Source organism: Oryctolagus cuniculus, chromosome 15 (assembly GCF_051225735.1).
Source record: "Oryctolagus cuniculus isolate XC-2025 breed Fujian yellow rabbit chromosome 15, ASM5122573v1, whole genome shotgun sequence".
Taxonomy (NCBI): domain Eukaryota; kingdom Metazoa; phylum Chordata; class Mammalia; order Lagomorpha; family Leporidae; genus Oryctolagus; species Oryctolagus cuniculus.
The window spans coordinates 42329937-42350674 of NC_142881.1; the positions used below are offsets into that span (position 1 = coordinate 42329937).

Consider the following 20738-nt stretch of genomic DNA (forward strand, 5'->3'; position numbering starts at 1 on the left):
TAACTCTGCCTTTAAAATAAAAAAATAAAAAGAGTCTCAGAACAAGCAGACACGGGGTCTTCCCCTGAGAAACACTGTGGTCCCTACCTCAAATGCTTTTGAAGTTAAGCTGTTTCCTTAGACAATGTCCAAAAAAACTTATTAAGCTCTGAACACAGTATTTGCTGAATGCTTCAGCAAACAACCTGTAATATTTTGCTGTAAGTCTGGCATCGTGTTGCTACTACCTGTGGAAGCGTTCAGGAGGGCTGGTGTGGGGTCCCAAACACAACTGCATCAGAATCACTTGGGGGCAGCACCCAGGAATCTGCATCTCCAATTTCCTCTTCGAGTCGTTCTGAAGCTTGGTAGATGCCGCAGGCCACTTTCTGCTGCAGTCACAAAATGCCTGAGACTGGGTGATAGATGAAGAAAGAGGTTTATTTTAACTAGCAGTTCTGTAAAACCAGGAACACAACACAAGAATCTGCTTTTTTTCTGGTGAGGGCCTCACAGTAGTTCAACTCCTGGTGGAAAGCAGCACAGAAGGGGACGTGGCTCTTGCAGAGAGCACATGTGTGACAGAGAGGGGAGGAGTCTGTTTTGCTTCACAACATCCCATTCTCAAGATAACCTACTCTCCAGGGAACCACATGAATTCCTTTATGAGAGTGGAGCCTCTATGACCTAATTGCCTTTTAAAGGTCCCGCCACCTCCCAACACCATTGCAATGGGAACCAAAGCCTCAACATGAGTTTTGGTCAGGACAAACTTTGCTCAAACCATCACATGGAGGTTAAGAATCACCAGCACCAGGGCAGGGAAGCCTCCCACTATCTCACCTACAGAACCTTTTGATCTATTCCAAGAGTCCACCTAGTCCTAGGGTAACAATCTAAGAACTCTGGGGCAGGACAGCCAGGGTTCAAATCCTGGCTCTTACCAGCTCCCTGTACTTGGACAAGTCATTGAATTCCCAAGTCATTTAATGTCTCTAATATTCTATTGTCTGAAACAAGGGAATAATCACATCATGAGGTTCCTACTAATGCATATGTAGAATACAGTTTTCACTGTGGACACTGGGTACTTGGGACAGATCTACCCTGTGCATCAGAGGTCATTTGGCAACATCCCTTGTTTCCACCCACCTGATGATGGCAGCACCCTCCCCTCATCCATGACAATCAAATACATCTCCAGATATTACACAAGGTCCTCTTGGGGAAGGAATCACCCCCTCCCATTTGAGAACCACTGACAGGTTCTTGGTAAACCTGTCAGGTGCCTGGCCCTTGGTAAACACCAGCCAAGCCTCAGCTAGCAGTAACTCTTGAGCATTTGTGAAAAGAAATTCTGAACACTTTCTGTGCATTGGCTCATTAACTCTCCCAATAACACAAAGAGGTAGGTATTCTTATCTCCATCTTCATATATAAATAAGTTGAGGGTCAGGGTGGTAAATACCTTGCCTAAAGTCATTCTGCCAGCAAGTTGTGAGGAGATACTCCAAACTAGCTTGATCCTGAGTCCTGAGCTCCTGCTGTGCTGGCATGGTGCCTAATAATCATGTTCCCACCAGGTGGCTGTCAGTGACACAGGCCTCATCACACTTCTCTCTATGGGCAAGAGAGACATTGCAGTCACCAGCACCCCTGTAGCCTAGCATCATGGGCATGTTCCATCCTCTGACCCTGAAACCTAAAGTCTTCAATCTATGGGTTTCACACTATCTATCTCCTGGGAAAAACTCCAGCCCGCACAACCTGATCCTTCCTGCTCAGTTCACTGCCTCCTCTGCACATCCATCTGTCATGGATGGATCACCCCAAGTTGTCCTCTTTGTCTTCTTGTGAATGTCCCCTCCCACACCTCTGTTTCCACAACACAAACAGGGTGTGGCACACAAAGGTGTGCAATATGGGGACCATTTGTCAAATGAATGAATGAGCTTCCTATCCATCAGACTCTCTGAGATGGATGCATCAAGGTTATCCTCAGATTCACGCTCCTGTTCTATGAGCTCATGGAAGAAACTACAGGTCTTTGGGGGGTAATCAATCAGATTTTCTAAACCTGAGCAGTGTACAAAACATGCAGATTAAGCACCTGAGTCCTCCAAGCAGCTGAGGTTCTTTGAAGACTGTCCTGCCAAGCTTGTACTAAAAAATCAGCAAACAGCCTGAACAAATAGTTGATATTCAAATATGTCTTCCCCTTCTAGTGAAATGCATTCTCATCTATTTCATCATTTATAGATTAAGGCTCTGGTGTTGATATCAGAAAGATGTGGGTTCGAATCCCTAACCAATCACCCACTAGCTGTGTGATTTTTCATGCACATATCTCACCTCTCTGAGCCTCAACTCCTTTATCTGCAAAGTGGGATCAGAATAGCTATATCATGGGGCTGTTGTGATGCTTAAGTGCATCGAGATGCATCAAATACTTAGAGCAGCGCCTACACAGGATGCACTCCTTGATACTGTCTTTTATAATAGAAAAAATTACTTAATTGTAATAGTTGTTAAAATAGAAGTTTAGCCAAGGCACATTCCAAACAGAGGTCCTAGGTAAAATGCATACAGTAAGAGTTCAACACACTGTAGTTGTTATCCACCACTGGGACCACTAAGTTCATTACTTCTAAAGAACACACTAGTTAAGTACTTCACAAGATGCAGAGATAATCACAAAGGACAGTGGTACTCTGCAGATACTGGGTAGAGAGAACAAGAAGGCAGAGGAGATTTCAGACCCAGGTTCTTACAGAGCTCAGCCAGCCAGCTACGGAAAGGGTTAGGTGTGATTCAGGACCCAGCACTTCCTGCACAATGCTGAGAACCCACTTTCAACATGCTGGTGGACCCAACCCTCAGATTATTCCCTCCCACCTGCAAGCATGACTCAGTGATGCTGCCTGGGCCAAAAGAGGAACTGATGCATCCTTTCCCTCGGCTCCAGACTCCTTAAAACTCAGGTACTGCATGTGCCAATGCCATCTCACTACTCCAAGTGATCAATTTCAGTTCACAATTGATCATAATGAAAGGACTAAGAGTCAAAGGGAGCACATAAACAAGTCTAGTATCTGCTAACACCAACCGATAGAATAAATAAAGGGGAGAGTGATCCAACATGGGAAGTGAGATACTCAGCAGACTCATAGAATGGCGGATGTCCTAAATAGCACTCTGGCCTCAGAATCAGCCCTAAAGGCACTCGGATCTGGCTGAAAAGCCCATGAGAGTATTTCAGGCATGGAAAGCCAAGACACTCTGGCAAAAAGATCTCTGTGAGTGAGATCCCAGTGGAAAGAACAGGTCTTCAAAGAGGGAGGTGCCTTTCTCTGAAGGGAGGAGAGAACCTCCACTTTGACTATGACTGTGTCTAAACAAGATAAGAGTCGGAGAACTCAAGGGGCTTCCATAGCCTTGGAAACTCATAACTGGTGCATAGGGAGATTACTGATGCCATAAACAGGAGTGTCAATTGGTAAAGTCAACAACAGGAGTCACTGTGCACTTACTCCTCATGTAGGATCTCGGTCCTTAACGTGCTGTACACTGAGGCTTAATGCTATAACGAGTACTCAAACAGTATATTTCACTTTGTGTTTCTATGGGGGTGCAAACGACTGAAATCTTTACTTAATGTACACTAAACTGATCTTCTGTAAAAAAAAAAAAAAAAAAAGAAAGAAATTTTCAATTCCCAACTTGACTCTCACTGGGATTAAACATGACAATAGGTCTGATCTGATTTCATCATCATTTTAAAAAAATCATCTATTATTTTTCACTTTATGTTTCTGTGTGGGAGCAAACTGTTGAAATACTTACTTAAGGTATACTAAGCTGATCTTCTGTATATTAAGATAATCGAGAATGAATCTTGATGTGAATGGAAGGGGAGAGGGAGTGGGAAAGGGGAGGGTTGTGGGTGGGAGGGACGGTATGGGGGGGGAAGCCATTGTAACCCATGAGTCGTACTTTGGAAATTTATATTCATTAAATAAAAGATAAAAAAAAAAAAAAAAAAAAAAAAAAAAAAAAAAAAACTCAGGTACTAAAAGTCATGCAGAGTGCATCCCCTCGGAAACTATGAAATAGAAACTTTCAACAGATAAGCTCCTGTCTAACCACACAACTTGTGTCATTTCATAATTCTAAGCTTTCATAACCTACGTTTCCTGAGTAGCTGGAATGATGAAAGTGCCATGTAATTTGCTCAACAAAGTTTTAAAGAGAATCTGTGAGGTTCTTAGGTGAATTGAATCACTCTTCAAAGAACATGAGGATACCTCAAAAAGTTTGTGGAAATTTTGAATTAAAATTTCTTTGGGTACAAATTTGAAATCTGTGCATTTTTATAATACACACTTTTCATGAACTTTTTAAATGCTATTTCTCTCTCTCTCTCTCTTTCAATTTATTTGAGAGACAGACAGAATGCAATCTCCCATCCCATATGCTGGTTCAGTCCCAAATGCCCATAACAGCTGGGGCTGGCCACATTGAAGCCAAGAGTCAGAAACTCCATCCAGGTTCCCCCACATGGGTGACAGAAGTCCATCCACATTAGTGATCATGTGCTATTTCCCAAGGTGCACATTAATAGGCAGCTAAAAACGGAAGTGGAGCAGGGACTCAAACCTAGGCATTCCAATGCGGGATATGAGTGTCCCAACGGGTATCATAACCCTGCACCAAAGACCCACCTCTTCCCCCCCAAATTCTTTGAAGTGCCCTTCAAAGCTTCCGCTGAATTCTGAAGGGGTTGCCCTCAATTCCTTGAATTCTTACCTAATCTCTACCTCCTACCACCTTGGTATCTCTTTGCAGGCTCTTCATCACCTAACTTGGAATCCCTATCCTATGTTTTATAGCTGAATTCTCTCCACGGGGACACCAAACACCTTCTATCTCTGATATCCATCATACCTTAAACCATATTATTTTCCCCTTGGCCTGGAAAATGAATTTGAATCTCCTCTATTCTAAAAATGATATTGGGACTGGCGCTGTGGCAAAGTGGTTAATACCCTGGCCTGAAGCGCCAGCATTCCATACAGGCACCGGTTCTAGTCCTGGCTGCTCCTCTTCTGATCCAGCTCTCTGCTATGGCCTGGGATAGCAGTAGAAGATGGTCCAAGTCCTTGGGCCCCTGCACCCACATGGGAGACCCAGAAGAAGCTCCTGACTCCTAGCTTCAGATTGGTGCAGCTCCGACCATTGAGGCCATCTGGGGAGTGAATCATCGGATGGAAGACCTCTCTCTCTGTCTCTACTTCTCTCTGTAACTCTTTCAAATAAATAAAATAAATCTTTAAAAGAATTTTTAAAAATGATATTAAAGGAGAAAAAACACTACTGAGAAAATTTCCTTAGCCCCATTGCCCCTTCAAGTATATCCTCTCTCTCCTGTGGGATATTACCAGTGGTCTCACTACCAGTGGTCACAAATGCTGATTATGGACTGGTTTGCCTTGAGTCACCTGAGAAAACTCATTTCCCAGGCCAATCTACTCCTAACTGTGACCATCAGTAGCTCATTCTCAGGGTTCATTCTTGGCTTCTCTCTTCTTGCAGACAAGAACATTGCTCCACTGTCTTCACCTTCTCTTCCTTTTCTTTGGTGAGCCTTTTAGCCACACCATGACCACATGGGCCAGCACCCCAAGTCTTCTCCTCACCCACTCCCTCCTTCTGCCCACTGACACCTGAGCATATCTCACACCATGGTTTCTGCAGCTCCATTTCTGGAGTTCTCATCCAGTCCATCACCTTCATGAGCATAGAAAGCAATTTCCCAAAACATTTACCCTGCACTGACTGCCCATTTGAGCTAAACAGACCTCCCTTGTGTCTTCCTCCTTCAATTTAGGAAGCGCCCAAGTCATTTCCCCCAAACCTAATCACCAGTCCTGAAATACCTAATTCAGTCAATGGCATCATTCTCCCAAAACTCCACTGTCACAACTTTGAAATGCCGCTTGCCTTTCCTCTCTTGTCCCCTCAGATTTATACTTTCTGATTCGTCCTTTGATATTTACAGTATTCACTTCTTGTACATCTCTCCTTCCCTTACAGCCTTTATTTACCTGAGCTGTCTCATCTGCCCAGCATTCTCTCCCACTCCCAACTCTCATCTCCATTTCTCAATACCCTGGACTCTCTTTTAGTTCTACACTGATGTCTGTCTACCGGTCTCAGGAAGCTTTTATCTCAGGTCTCCTTAAGCCCCTATCAGCACCTATCTCCCGTGCTATCCATGTGGCACTCACCACTAACTGCCTGAAAATATTACTGCTCTCTCATATTCCGTCCCTACCACTGAATTGTGAGATTTTTTTTTTTTGAGGGCAAGCACTCTTTCACTTTAAAACCCCACCTTATAGCACTATTGCTATGTTGAATAAATATCAACAAAATAACAAATGCTTTTTCGCCATCTCAAAAGCAGCATTAAGCTTAATTATTTGCATCAAAGACAAAAGGCTAAATTTAGGACTAAGTTCCTTGCAGCAGCTAGAATAGGTCACACATGGCATTGCTGACATAACATGCGTGTGTGCTTCCCCTTTCTTTCAAGCCAGTGTTTCCTGCCACCATGTTTGAGCTGACAAGTGGCTCTGAGTGCCAAGGCAAACGCCCATGCCAGCTGTGCTGAGCAGAACTGAGTTCCAGTGTATCTGTGGCTCAGCTTCTCCCACCCACTACCTATGGCTCCTGACCTGGAGTGACCAGACCTCTCTTCTCACTTCCATTCTTTGCTGCCCTCCACTGTGCAGGGGTTTGAGAGCTGGGGGACTAGGTCCCTGTCATTAATTGGAAACAGGTAAACAAACATGAGAGGCAGACATGATTGTGTTCCAGTTGCCTTTCTGGTGGACTAGAAGAGCAGACTGAAGGGCAGCTACTACATTTGGGGCATTGTCCCAGTTGCTGAAGATCATGGTCAATGACCTCAACTTCCTCTAGCATTGTAGCACTGCTTCCTAGGTGAAAAGGTCCCAGCACCAGACAGCACACCCCCTGGGTTGGTTTCCCAGTGAGATGTGTTTGTGCTCCTTCATCCCTGACTCATGGCAAATTCATACACAGAGAGAGAGGAGACAAGCAAACTGAACAGTTTGCATCCTGGTGACTATGAAAGCTAGATATACCACAGGCTGTTTCAATTTCTCTTATTCTTGCAAACACCAAAATACTGTCTTCAGCTGGAAACTTTCTAGTGATTTTCATTTAACTTTTTTTGTATTTTCTAATTTTTCTGCCATCTCATGTATTACCTATGCAATTATAATAGAAATAATAAAATTCTAATAATCATGGTAAGAGTATACATATACAGGTAGTCCTCAACTTACAATGGCCTGGCTTATGATTTTTCAACTTTATAATAGTTTACAAGAGATAAGGACTCAGAGGACCCAGTGCTGTGGCAGTGGGTTAAAACCCCAGCCTGCAGCACCAGCATCCCATATGGATGCCAGTTCAAGTCCCTGCTGCTCCACTTCCAATTCAGCTCCCTGCTAATGCACCTGGGGAAGCAGCCGAGGATGGCCCAAATGCTTGGGCCCCTGTATCTGCATGGGAGACCTGGAAGAAGCTCCTGGCTCCTGGTTTCAGATAAGCTCAGCTCTGGCCATTGCGGCCACTTGGGGAGTGAACCAGCGGATGGAAGGCACCACCCCCCGCCTCTTTCTGTCTGTCTCTCCCTCTCTCTGTAATTCTGTCTTTCAAATAACTGAAATAAACAGAAAAAAGAGAGAGCTAGGGACTCAAGAGAAATTGAACTTAGAATTTTGATGTTTTCCCAGGCCAGCTATGCAGCACAAAGCTCTGTCATGATTCAGAACAGCAGCAGAGAGCCGCAGCTCCCAGTCAGCCACACAACCACAGGGGAAACAATCAGTGCACTCCAGTGTACTGGGTTGCTAAGCTGCGATGCTCTCTAGGTTGGGTGTATTACGCACATTTTTGACTTATATTTTCCATCTACGATGAGTTTACTGGGACATGACCCCATTCTAAGTCAAGAAGCATCTGTATTGAGAATTCTCACCCACTCACGTCATGCATTCTTGTTGAGTCCAGTGCTTCCTTTCTGGTTTGGTGAATCTGCGTACCACCTAACGCCAGGCTAACCTGCTTCCCTGGGCTCTTTAATGTCCTCTAACCATGCGTGCTAGGGAGGAAGATGTTTGGAAACCAGGAGCACAAAATGTTCAAAGAGTTTTCCATAGCAAAAGCATTCTCAAACTACAGTGACTCAAGGCAACCACGATCCCCTCTGAGAACAGGAAAGACATTTGAAACAAGTTGGCTACACATGCAAGGCTCATTCCCTCCATTCTAAAATGTCATCCTGTGGCTGCTTTCTGGAAGTAGAGAATGCCTAGGGCATGTGTATGGATCCTGTCTTTGATTCCCGAATTTAGACACTGATTAGGAGACAGGAGTGAAATGAGTCAGATACAGTTCTAGAGGACTGACTCCCTAAGCAATTTAAAAGAATAAAGTGAGTCCTCACATACTTAAATGGAAAAACTTTCAAGACATATTAAGCAAAAGTCAAACTGATTAACATGATCCCATTTTCATAAAAGAATAAAACTATACATTTTCATACATGTAAACGCATAGAGCAATGTGTAATATAAATAGGGATTACCTCTTTTTTGGAAAAAGAGAACTATAGAAAAGTAAATTAAAGCTTCAATTTTGCACTATGTGATGTTTTATAAGAAAGAATGGCCTACCTATATATTTTGAAAAATTAAAGCATTCTTTAAAATAATTTAAGAAGCATACAACTAAAAGTAATAAATGACCTTGCTAATTTCCTATCTATGCCTGAAAATAGGTAATTACTTTTTGGACAAAAAGGAAAAAATGACTTCAAGTAATCCAGTCCTTTTATCCAATCCATCGGCAAATTCTGTTGGCTCTCCCTCAAAATATATACATAGAATTCTACCACTTTGTGCTAGGTCTCTGCTCTCGTCTAAGCTCTGCCATGGCTCGCATGTGTGAGTGCAATGGCCTCCTGGCTGTCCTTCCTGCTTCCACCCTTCTGCTTACACCATCTGTTTTCCACACGGCTGGTCCTGAAAAATGCTATTCAGCTAGGAAGAAACCTCCAGTGACTTTTCATGCCATTGAGAGGAAAAGCTCTGTAAGCCTTCAGTGATCTCTGTAATTATCTTCACAACCCCATTTCTTACTATGCATGACTCCAGCCACACTAGTCTCTTTGTTGTCTCTTGAACACTGCAGGCACACTCCTGCCTCAGGACCTTTGCACTTACTGTTTTTTCTACCTGTATGCTCTCTCCTCAGACTCCCCCATTATTGTTTCTCTCACTGTCTTCAGGTCTTTGTTCAAATATCGTCCTCCTGATTACCTAAACACTTTCATCTCATCTTCCTGCTTTATTTTCTGACATCAAACACAGTATGTATTTTATGTTTTATTCTGGTTATTACTTACCTACCCTCTGCTAGAAAAAAGCTCCATTGGGGGGAAAAATGGGGTTTTTGTATTTGTTGTTAGTTTGCTTGCTTTTTTTATTATTAATTTATTTGAAAGCCAGAGACATAGACTTCTTATCCACAGGTTCACTCCCAAAGTGCCTACAACAGCTGGGGCTGGGCCAGGCTGACACCAAGAACAGGAAGCTCAATGCAGATCTCCCATGTGGGTGGCAGGCATCCAGTTACTTAAGCCATCACCAGGACCTTCCAGGGTCTGCATGGCAGGAAGCTGGAGTCAGGACCCAGAGCCAGGCATCAGACACAGATACACTGATATATGATGCAGGTGTCTTGACCAACATCTTAACCACAAGGCTAAATGCCCTCCTTGCTTGTTTGTTTTTAATCAATTCCATCTTTTTGCTATATCCCTGCACCTAGATCCATTCTTGGGCCATTTTAGTTGCTCATGTTGGGGTTTTGTTATTGTTGTGGAGTGATGGTGTTTGAACAAGCTTCTTCATTTGCATCCTTAACCAACAAATCAAACTAGTTTTTCTCTATGGGGATATGGTGGCCACCTCCTTGCCCTGGGAACATTAGAGGTTACTGGGTTAGAAAGCCCAAGAATCTGCACACTTGGCAGAGAGGGACTGCACAATGGCACTTGCAGCTCCTTGTGCTAAGGGCTATGCCTTCTCTCTGTTGGTCCTGTAATGTCTTAGGCTAAAACATAGATCTTCTGTGTGTCTAGAGAGGCTGCCTACACATACCACCTTAGCAGAGGAGGGAGGTCATTCCGGGCATGAGATTGTTGAGCTGTTGCACAAACTCCAGAAAAGCAGCCCAGCTCAAGCCAACAAAAAGCAATTGACCCATAAAACCAGCAGGAAGAAAAAGAATGGACTAAAAACTAGAGAGGGTAAAAGGGGAGTAGAAAAAAATAGAGTTTCACACATGACATTTAGAAAAGACATATATTAGAACATTCTGAGAGTGAGTCTATGGGAAGTCTCAATGGGAATCAACTATGCACACTGCTGCCTATCCTTAGTTTCTATCACTGAAGTGAGTGGTGTTGTTCTATCTAAGCTCATTCATCCATATTGTGTCTCAGATGTCTCAATCAGAATTCACTGTACCTCTGTTTATCAGAGGGAATGCAAGGATGTGGATACCCCAGGGCTTTGAAGTCAGAAAGATATGTGTTCCAATACTGTCCCCCGTACGCCAGCAACTCAACTCTGGTCAAGGATTTAATCTTTCTGAAGTGTTGTTTCCTTGACTATCAGCTGAAATGGGAATAATGATAGCTATCTTGCAGGCAGAGTTTTTTATGGATTCAAACTAATACATATATGTGTATATGTGTGTGTGTATTTTATATATTGACATATATGCAAGTGGCAAACAAGGGGCCCTCAATAAACAGTAGCAGTGGTCATCAGTAGTAGTAGTAGAGCTATCATAGTTCATATTCTGTAGCTAGAGATGAATACTGCAGAGTGAATTATTTACACAGAATAAAGGTTTATTCAGCTCACAGTTCTGGAGGTACAAGGTCAAGGAGTTTCATCTGGTGAGGTTCTTTTTGCTGGTAGAAACTCTTTGCAGAGTCCCAAGGCAACACAGCACATCACATTTAAGACCTGTGTTAGCTCAGGTCCCTCTTCCTCCTCTTATAAAGCCACTAATGCAATCACCTTTGCAATCACCCACCCTTGCGACCTCATCTAAACCTAAGACCCTACCTCCAAATATCATAGTGGGATTAATTTCCACCCTTCTAAATTTCAGCATGAGTTTTGGTGGGGACAAACAAATCATACCAAGTACCACTAATGATAACATCTTAATAGTCTTAGCCCTGGCTGATCCAACCCTAATTTGAGCTGGAATACCCATGGTTTTGTTTGTTGTGTCTTTTTGTTTTGCTTTGCTTTGTTTTGTCATCTCTTTTGAAACTGTCCTTACTATCACTATGAGCTATTTCTTTCCCAGAGAGATCTCGGGTCCAGTGCCCATGAACAGGACAATGAAATCAAAGTGTCATTATGCTTCACTGACAATTTCAACTGGGGCTAAATTTAAGGTGGCAATCATGAGCTCTGCAGCCACATACCATCTTGTAAAACCCAAAGACAAATAGAAATCTGATCATTGTTCTTCTTAAAATCTTAGGTGGCCACTAGTTTGTAAGAGCAAAGATCAAATTACTGCTCAAGACTATTAGGGCCTATCAGATCTGGTCTTTACCAATCTCTCCACCCTGCCTGGCTCACCACACTCTCACCACCCTAATCTTTTGCCACTTTCTTAAACCCACTGCCTCTTCTGCAGCACAGCCCCTTTCCCAACTCTTCACTGTCAACCCCTTCATGTCCCAACAGAAATATCGTTTTCTTAAGGAAGATTTACTGAAACTTGAGACTGGATTAGATCCCTGAATCAGAGGTTACATGGAAACCAATACTTTTTTTTTTTACAGATATCCTATTACTATTATTTTACTATTTTTGCAATTCCATTTAATGTCTATCAAGTTTCACCAGGACAATGACCCTGTAGTCCTTGATCATGGTGAAGCAGTCCCCAGAACTTAGCTGGGCTGGGCACAGAAACTCCAGTAAGAGTGGACGTTGTGGCACAATGAGTTAAGCTGGCGCTTGGGATGGGCACATCCCATATCAGAGGGCCTAATTTGTGTTCTGGCTCCTTTGCTTCTGGTCCAGCTTCCTGCCAACACGCCTGGGAGGCAGCAGGATGACCCAAGTACTTGGTTCCTGTCACCCACATGGGAGACACAGATGGAGTTCTGAACTTCTAGCTTCAACCTGGCCCAGCCCTGGCTATTGGCAAAATAGGGAGAAGATTCTCTCTCTCTCTCTCTCTCTCTCTCTCTCTCTGACTCTCCCTTTTTCTGTGTCACTCTGCCTTTGAAGGAAATAAACAAATCTTCAAAAAAAAAAAAAAAAAGAAAGAAATTGCTAGAAGTAAACCACATAGTAAATGGCTCAGATAGTACCAAAAAAGGCAAAACATCTCACTAATAATTTGTATCTTCATTGCATATTTTAAAATATTTTAGAAAGGCCGGCGCCGCGGCTCACTAGGCTAATCCTCCGCCTTGCGGCGCCGGCACACTGGGTTCTAGTCCCGGTCAGGGTGCCGGATTCTGTCCCGGTTGCCCCTCTTCCAGGCCAGCTCTCTGCTGTGGCCCGGGAGTACAGTGGAGGATGGCCCAAGTGCTTGGGCCCTGCACCCCATGGGAGACCAGGATAAGTACCTGGCTCCTGCCATCGGATCAGCGCGGTGCGCCAGCCGCGGCAGCCACTGGAGGGTGAACCAACGGCAAAAGGAAGACCTTTCTCTCTGTCTCTCTCTCTCACTGTCCACTCTGCCTGTCAAAAAATAAAATAAAATAAAATATTTTAGAAATACTATCTCAGATAGAATATATTATTAAAATTAACCTTATATAGTTACTTTTCTTTTTCAGTGTGGCTGTCGGAGATTTTCAAATTGCATATATAGCCACATTATATTTCTATTGGACAGAACTTCCCTATTCTGCTGATTTAGAGAAAGGTGAGAAAACTGACACTTTCCAAACCAGAGCCAACCAAGTTTTAAACAGACAGCACAGTGGCCCTATTTGGAAGGAGGGGACAAGTAAAAGGAGAATCTCCCTTCTTTACATGAAAAAACTATTACATTAAAGCCTGAAGTGGCAGACACCTGAGTAATATTGAGCATCGTGAACAAGAAGCACCATTTGTCACCTTCCACAGATAGCTGTAATGTTCCTCATGCGGCATTTTCAACCAGGAGGGAGCTGTAGATTGTGGAGTCTGCCTCGTTCAGACTGAGTTGCTGGGCATATCAGCTGAACCGGTAATGAAATGATGATAGTGACTATAAATTACTCTGCTCTCCTGAAGTACCCTTCCTCCATAGATCTTGCAAGCTTTCACAAATGCTAATTAAATCTTTCACAATAGCCTACAAGGTCGAAAACTCACCTTCCATTGGTGAGAAAGTAGAGACTATGATGATTTGCCTAAGGCCACAGAACTAAGCAGCCAGGATGAAGCGAGGAAGATGCTAACCCAGGTTGCTTAGCTTCTCTGCAGATGACAGGCAATGAATACAAAATTATTCCTTCTTTCAGAGTGCTAGCCCTTACATCCTTTAAATAGCCCCTTATCTAAAGTGAGTGATATTCTTTGATAAGTGAGAAAAAAAAAAACTGATTTTACCAAGTACTTCTTCCCAGAAGAGCAAATGGTTAACAAACAAAGTTCAAGCTGATAGGTTTCTATCAATTTTTTGTGGATGGTAGGATTTGGATCCTTGCTGATCAAACTACAGTCCACTCATCAGCAGCTTTGATGACACCCGGAATCTTACAAGAATCGCAGGACCTAAGAAGGACCTGTATCCTCCTAAACCATTTTCTCCCTCTCTCTCTCCCTCTCTCCCTCCCTACCTCCCTGTATCCTTCTAAACCATTCTCTCTCTCTCTCTCTCTCTCTCTCTCTCTCACACACACACACACACACACACACGTGCTTCTTTTTAAAGCTGTAATTTCCTTCTCCCTAGTGACATCAGCTTGCACATGGACATAGGTCGCCACAGTGCCTATTTATCTTCAACTTTATGCAACCCTGGCACTCCTTACTCAATTACTCAACAGCTATTTGACTTGGAGGGCAGTGCAAACTCAAATGCCTGCAGAGAATAGGCAGGTAACAAGAATGAGTGTATGTTTGTTTCAGAAAGGCATCTCCATGCGTATTCTTTCATACAGATACATTCAGTTAGCTTATTATAAGGCATTAGAAAAATCATTACTGGGGCAGACATTTCATACAGCTATTAAGTCACTGCTTAAGATACTCACATCCCATATCAGAGTGCCTGGGTTGGCTCTGTTTCCAGCTAATGCAAATTCTGAGGCCTGGTGAGGGAGTGCTCAGAGCAGATACTGATTCAAGTACTTGGGACCCTGCCATCCATATGGGAGATCCAAACTGAGCTCTAGGCGCCTGACTTTAGCCTGAACCAATCCTGGCTGCTGAAGGCATTTGGAGAGTGAACCAAAAGATGGAAGATATTCTCATTCTCTCCCCCCACCCCCATCCACTGCTCTACCTTTCAAATAAATAAATGTTTTTTAAAAGAAGCATTACTTTCACAAAGTAATATGTTTAGTGCCATTTTCCATAAAACACAGTCTATCTTTTGTTTTCCCATTTTTTGATAGAAAAAAGAAAATACAAGAAATTTCTTGTTTCCTTAACAGTACTATATAAACAAACTACCGGCACAGTCAGAGGCCCAACTGGGCTTTGTGTGGGCAGTGGTAGGGGCTCTGCAGAGACAGAACATAGGCTGGTGTGACTGAGGCAATGGATCTTGGCTCCAACCATTGTCTTCATGCGGGAATTTGGGTCCATTTTACCAGATCGTCACATTTCTTGCAGAAAAGCCGGAAATAGGGATTTTTATGTGAAATAACCCATTTTTTAATGTTGGCAACTAACTGAATTTTTTCAAACACTGTGCGGGCCAAACAAAACATATCTGCTAGCCAAGATCTACACCCTCTGTACTAGAGTTTCAGTGTCTCTTAGAGCAAAATCTCAAACGATGACATCTTACTGCTTCAGTTCAGAATAGATGTTTACCCATGATCACCTGAAGTGAGGTTTAGATGCATAATAACCTGGAAGAAGCATAGCCTATACCTACCCTTTGAACTGGGAGGTAGGTAGGGAAACTTCCAAAGATGCATGCAAAAATTAGATGGTCAAGGCAATATATATTTGCATTGACAAATGTAAAAATAGGAGATTCTGGAGGACAATGAACCACACTCATTTTTAAAAGCTAGGCTTATTTTGGTATAAATTCACCCTTTTAAACACAGAGTTCTATGAGTTTTGACATATGTATGCAATCATGTAACCACTACCACTACCACAATCCATCATCCACAAAATTTCCCATGTGGCCCTTTGTAGAGAGCTCCCACCCTTAACCTCTGGCAACCACTATTATGCTCTCTTTCCCTATAGGTTTGCTTTTATAATTTTTTTCTAGAAAGCCACATAAATGCAATCATATAGTTTATAGCCTTTTGAGTCTGGCTTTTTGCACTTAGCATAAAATGAATTTAAGTTTCAACTATGTAGTTGCAAGTATCAGCAGTTCCTTCCCTTTATTGTTGAGTAACTTTCCATTGCATAGATGTACCACAGTTTGCTTACACTTTCACCAATTAGAAGATATTTGGTGATTATGCCTTGTAGCTACTATAATCTTCCACATAGCGGTGTTGTGTGAACATGGTTTTCATGTCTCTTGGGTTTCTACCTAGGAATGGTGTTCTGGGATGTATGGTGCCAAAGCATACACTTAACTTGAAGAGAAATTGCAACACTGTTTGCCAAAGTGGCTGAATCATTTTGACATTTCTAACAACAATATTTGAGGGTTCCCACTGCTCTGTATCCTCTCAAGCACTTGCTACTGTCAGCATTTTCTTTGTTTTGTTTCATTGTTTGTGATTCCTTATGACAGGTGTATAGTACATACCTACTTTTGATGAACTGTGCCACCACAAACAACTAAATGTGTCTTATCCTTAAACCTACCGTCTTCACTACATTCACATGTATGACACAGTAAGTGATTTTTACTCCCATCAGATTCAAATCTCCCTAACATGACTTAGGGCCATTCTAGCTACTGAGCCTTGAGATTGTGATAAGTGCCAGGGGGGAAAAATTACTTTGAACTGTTCTTTTGGCAGTTAAAAATAATACTGAAACCCAATGTAAACATAAAAGAAGTGGTCAGATTTGGGTTACTTATTAGTGTTTGGTCAGGCCAGAGCTGGAGTAGAGCTGCAGAGAATGCCTTTCACTGATCACTGTTTCCAAACCTCCCTACCTGGACCAGATTTGACTGGCTTTACAAGAGACCTTTTGAAAAGATGCAGAGGAGGAATGCCATACACATTTCCTGGCAATAAACAGAAAAGGTTGCTAAAACATACCAGAGATTTTCACTCAACACACTTCAGCCCAAGACATCTATATCTACCAGTCCTTAAAAATAGGTATTTTTGCATCTTCATCTCACAAACCTCCTTGAAAATGCCTTTCCTCTCTGCCTCCATATTGGACAAATCCAGCTTTTTTTCACTTTGTAAAACCACAGAAACACAATGCTGCTTAACACATACAAGATTGACTAACTGAAGTTAAAAATGAATTTTCCGATAGTTTGGCTCATTCTTCCTGACCAGATGATTCCATTCTTGAAATGGTTTTGTAATTATATTCTCTTATTATAAATGTGTACATAAAAATTAAGGTACTCAGTTCTCAAATTATATAAAAGCAAAAATATTACTCAAAAACTAAGAATTGCTATAGATTGTGTCATTGGCCACAATTCATCAACCTTCCTTGTATTTACACGTCTGTTACCATGACTTTGCAGTTCTTCTCACTAAAGAGGCAGAATAAATCTTCCTTCCCATTGGCTTTGGGCTCAGCCATGCAACTTGCTCTGGCCAACAGAATGAATCAGAAGTGGTAGTGTGCCATATATAAACTGAACACTCAAAATGTCTATGTGTTCCTGCTTCTAGTTGTATGTCTCCCCATGTTACAAACACTTGCCAAGGAGCCCACTGGTCCCAGGAAAACAATGAGAGAGAAAGACATGGGACAGAGCTCACCCAGCTTCTGTAGCCCCAGCTGACCCAGAGACCTGTGCTAAGAAGCAGAGCTACTCAGCTAAACCCAGCCTCTATCAGCTGAACCCCAGCCAATCCCAAATGTGAGCAAGGATAAATGCCCTTTTCAGCCACAGCGTTCTGGATTAGTTTGTTAAGTAGCCACAGCTGATGATATAAGCACATCCCTGGGTTATTCATTTTACCTGAAGAAAATATCAGCTCTGTAGTGTTCTAGAATTCTGCATGTTCTCCACATGTGGTTAATTCTTAAGGCAAAAGGTGTTTTAAAAATTGTAAAAAGAGGGGCTGGTACAGTAGCACAGCAGGTTAAAGCACCAGCCTGCAGTGCTGGCATCCCATATGGGTGCTGGTTTGAGTCCCAGCTGCCCCCCTTTCAATCCAACTCCATGCTGATGTGCCTGGGAAAGCAATGGAGGATGGCCTCAGTCTTGGACCCTGCACCCATGTGAGAGACCCGGAAGAAGCTCCTGGCTCCTGGCTTTGGATCAGCTCAGCTCTGGCTGTTGAGGCCATTTGGGGAGTGAACTAGCAGATGGAAGACCTATTTTTCTCCCTACTTCTCTCTGTAACTCTGTCTTTCAAATAAATAAAAATAATTTTTTAAAAAGTTATAAAAGGAAAAAAAAACAAGACATCCAAGAGCCAGCTTGGAGAAAATCTCTCATGGAAACAAATGTCAAGCTACCCACCTCTGGATCACCATCACTGCTGACACACAGCTCCTGAGCCAGTCACCGCAGTGTCACAGGCAGTCGCTTCTCCAGCTCTTCCTCTTGCATCTTTTTTCTGTCTTTCTGTGGCAGTGTCTCTCAACCAGGAAATGATTTTGCTGCTTAAAGGATGTCTGACAATATCTGGGACCATTTTGCTTATCACACTGCATGGGTGGTGAGGGTCTCACTGACATCTACTGGGTAGAAGGATGCTGCTAAGCCCTACAAGGCACAAACTAGCCCCAAAAACAAGGAATAATCTAGCCCAAATGTCCATATTGCTAAGGCTGAGAAACCCTATTAATCTGAATTTATTTATGGATCATTCCCTCTTTAAGAGTAAGTTTAGAGTCTGAAAAATATACTGAAAACTTATTAAATTCACAAAATTGGTCCCTTTTTGAAAAGTTGGTGCCAACTTTTGGTATTCAGTGTGCAATATATATGAGTTCACATTTCATGCAAAGTATAAATGATTTTTCCACAAATGTGCACAGCAAGGATTAGAGATACTTTGTAAAGATCATGCGAAGTAGAATTAAAAGATAATTTTATTTTAGTACAAATTTTTTTAAATCATATGCATAGGTTTCTCCTAATATAAACATTCTCCATGACCTGTTGGCAGCATCCTTGTAGCAGACTAAAGAAAACTTTTGTTTGAATATCTCTGTACATCCAGAAATATCACTAGTACCTCAATTAGCTTTCAAGAAAACACAAATTAATTCCAAATATTTTTAATAAGTAAATAATCAAAAGTTTCCATTCCTGACTAGCCTACCCTACTCTACCCCAAGGTTCCTAGAGATTTATACTGCAGCAGTCACAGGATCTGGGGCACAAAGCCATTGAATGAAAATGCTGCATTATGACAATATACTCCGGTGTTTCAGTAACTGAACCCTCTTAATGCCATCCCGGGGAGACCAGTTGAATATTGAATTCTAGCCTCAATGTTTTGTATCTGTGCCAAGATAAATAACCTATTCCTCAGAATTGTTGAGAATTAATGGGGGCACCCATGCTGATATAGATGAAATAAAGGTGTAGAATAGTACATATGTAGCTGTTTCATATGAAAGATTATAGTTAGGGGGCCGGCGCTGTGACGTAGCAGGTAAAGCCGCCACCTGCAGTGCCAACATCCCATATGGGTACCAGTTCTAGTCCCAGCTGCTCCCACTTCTTTTTTTTTTTTTTTTTTTTTTTTTTTTTTTTTTTTTTTTGACAGGCAGAGTGGACAGTGAGAGAGAGAGACAGAGAGAAAGGTCTTCCTTTTGCCGTTGGTTCACCCCCCAAAGGCCGCTGCAGCCGGCACACCGCGCTGATCCAAAGCTAGGAGCCAGGTGCTTCTCCTGGTCTCCCATGCGGGTGCAGGGCCCAAGCACTTGGGCCATCCTCCACTGCACTCCCGGGCCACAGGGCCACAGCAGAGAGCTGGACTGGAAGAGAAGCGACCGGGACAGAATCTGGAGCCCCGTCCGGGACTAGAACCCGGTGTGCCGGCGCTGCAAGGTGGAGGATTAGCCTAGTGAGCCGCGGCGCCAGTCTGCTCCACTTCTGATCCAGCTCTCTGCTATGGCCTGGGAAATCAGTACAAGATGGCTCAAGTCCTTGGGCCCCTGCACTCACATGGGAGACCCGGAAGAAACTCTTAGTTCCTGACTTCAGATTGGCGCAGCTCTGGCCATTGCAGCCATCTGGGGAGAGAACCAGTGGATGGAGGACCTCTCTCTCTCTCTCTCTCTCTCTCTCTCTCTCTGCCTCTCCTCTCTCTGTGTAACTCTGACTTTCTAGTAAATAATAAATAAATCTTTAAAAAAAAGAAAGATTATGGTTAGAATTCTAAAATGGTGAAACTGCAAAAGCTCAAATAAACTTCCAAGATTTAGTGCAAGAAGGTTTTCAATTCATTAATGTGTATGACAGTTTCCACGAAAGCACTTTTGAAAATGTTAGGAGTTTTAAGATAGACAGAATTCAACAAAAGGGGAGATTTTGAATACTGTCCTCAAGGTAAAGGAGGATAAGAAGGACTGGTTTCTGGACAGCATTCCAAATCATGGACAAAGGGTAAGGTTACAGAGGCAGAGCAATAAAACCAGAAGTAGGCTGAAAGATCCAGAGATGGGACAGGTAAGATCAGAGAACTGTCACGATCAGGAGATAGGAGACCATGGTTGGTAAACTGGGCCTTGATATGGTCATTTTTCACCCATGTTCTGTGGGAAGGAAAAAAGTAAGCAGTCAAGAACTGATGGATTTGGGGAAGCAAGGCCATTGGAGCAGCCTAACATAGAATTGAGGTTGAAGCTTCAAGTAATATTTTTAAAGATCCTGGCTAGTATTAAGCTGTGCAACCTTAAATAAACAATGTATTGCTGAGTTAACTTTCTTACAGAACATGTAAGTTCACTCCATAAAGTAGCAAAACTTCAGACTCATGTGTAAGCTCTGGCAGTAGCTTCGAAGCTAAGTACCACAAAGCCATGGGATTCAACAGGTACCTCCATCAAAAGGAAAGGAGAGAGACCAGACACATGGGCATCTGCGTACCCTCCCACCCCCCACTTCAACCAGTAAAAGCCCCACTTGATCTGTTTTAAACACTGGAGCTCTGCCTAACTTTTTTTGTCTGAAAGAAAGTAGATTCTGTTGCTTAAAAGAATTTGAAAAACATTATGTGAAGAGGCAGTGGTCCCTGGCTGGCAATGAATATTGCTAGAATGAGGAATATGATCAGACCACGATCTCAGGATCAGGAGTCTTGCAGAGATATTAGA

General features: G+C 42.7%; 1 long non-coding RNA gene across 1 annotated transcript in view; it reads right to left on the reverse strand.

Moving 5' to 3' along the window:
- LOC149121978 (uncharacterized) overlaps nt 1-20738 on the reverse strand; it is a 412421-nt gene that overhangs the window by 335631 nt on the left and 56052 nt on the right. The window contains exon 2 of the long non-coding RNA XR_016222174.1: nt 228-394. This is a non-coding gene — a long non-coding RNA (uncharacterized LOC149121978). The remainder of the gene's footprint in view (nt 1-227; nt 395-20738) is intronic.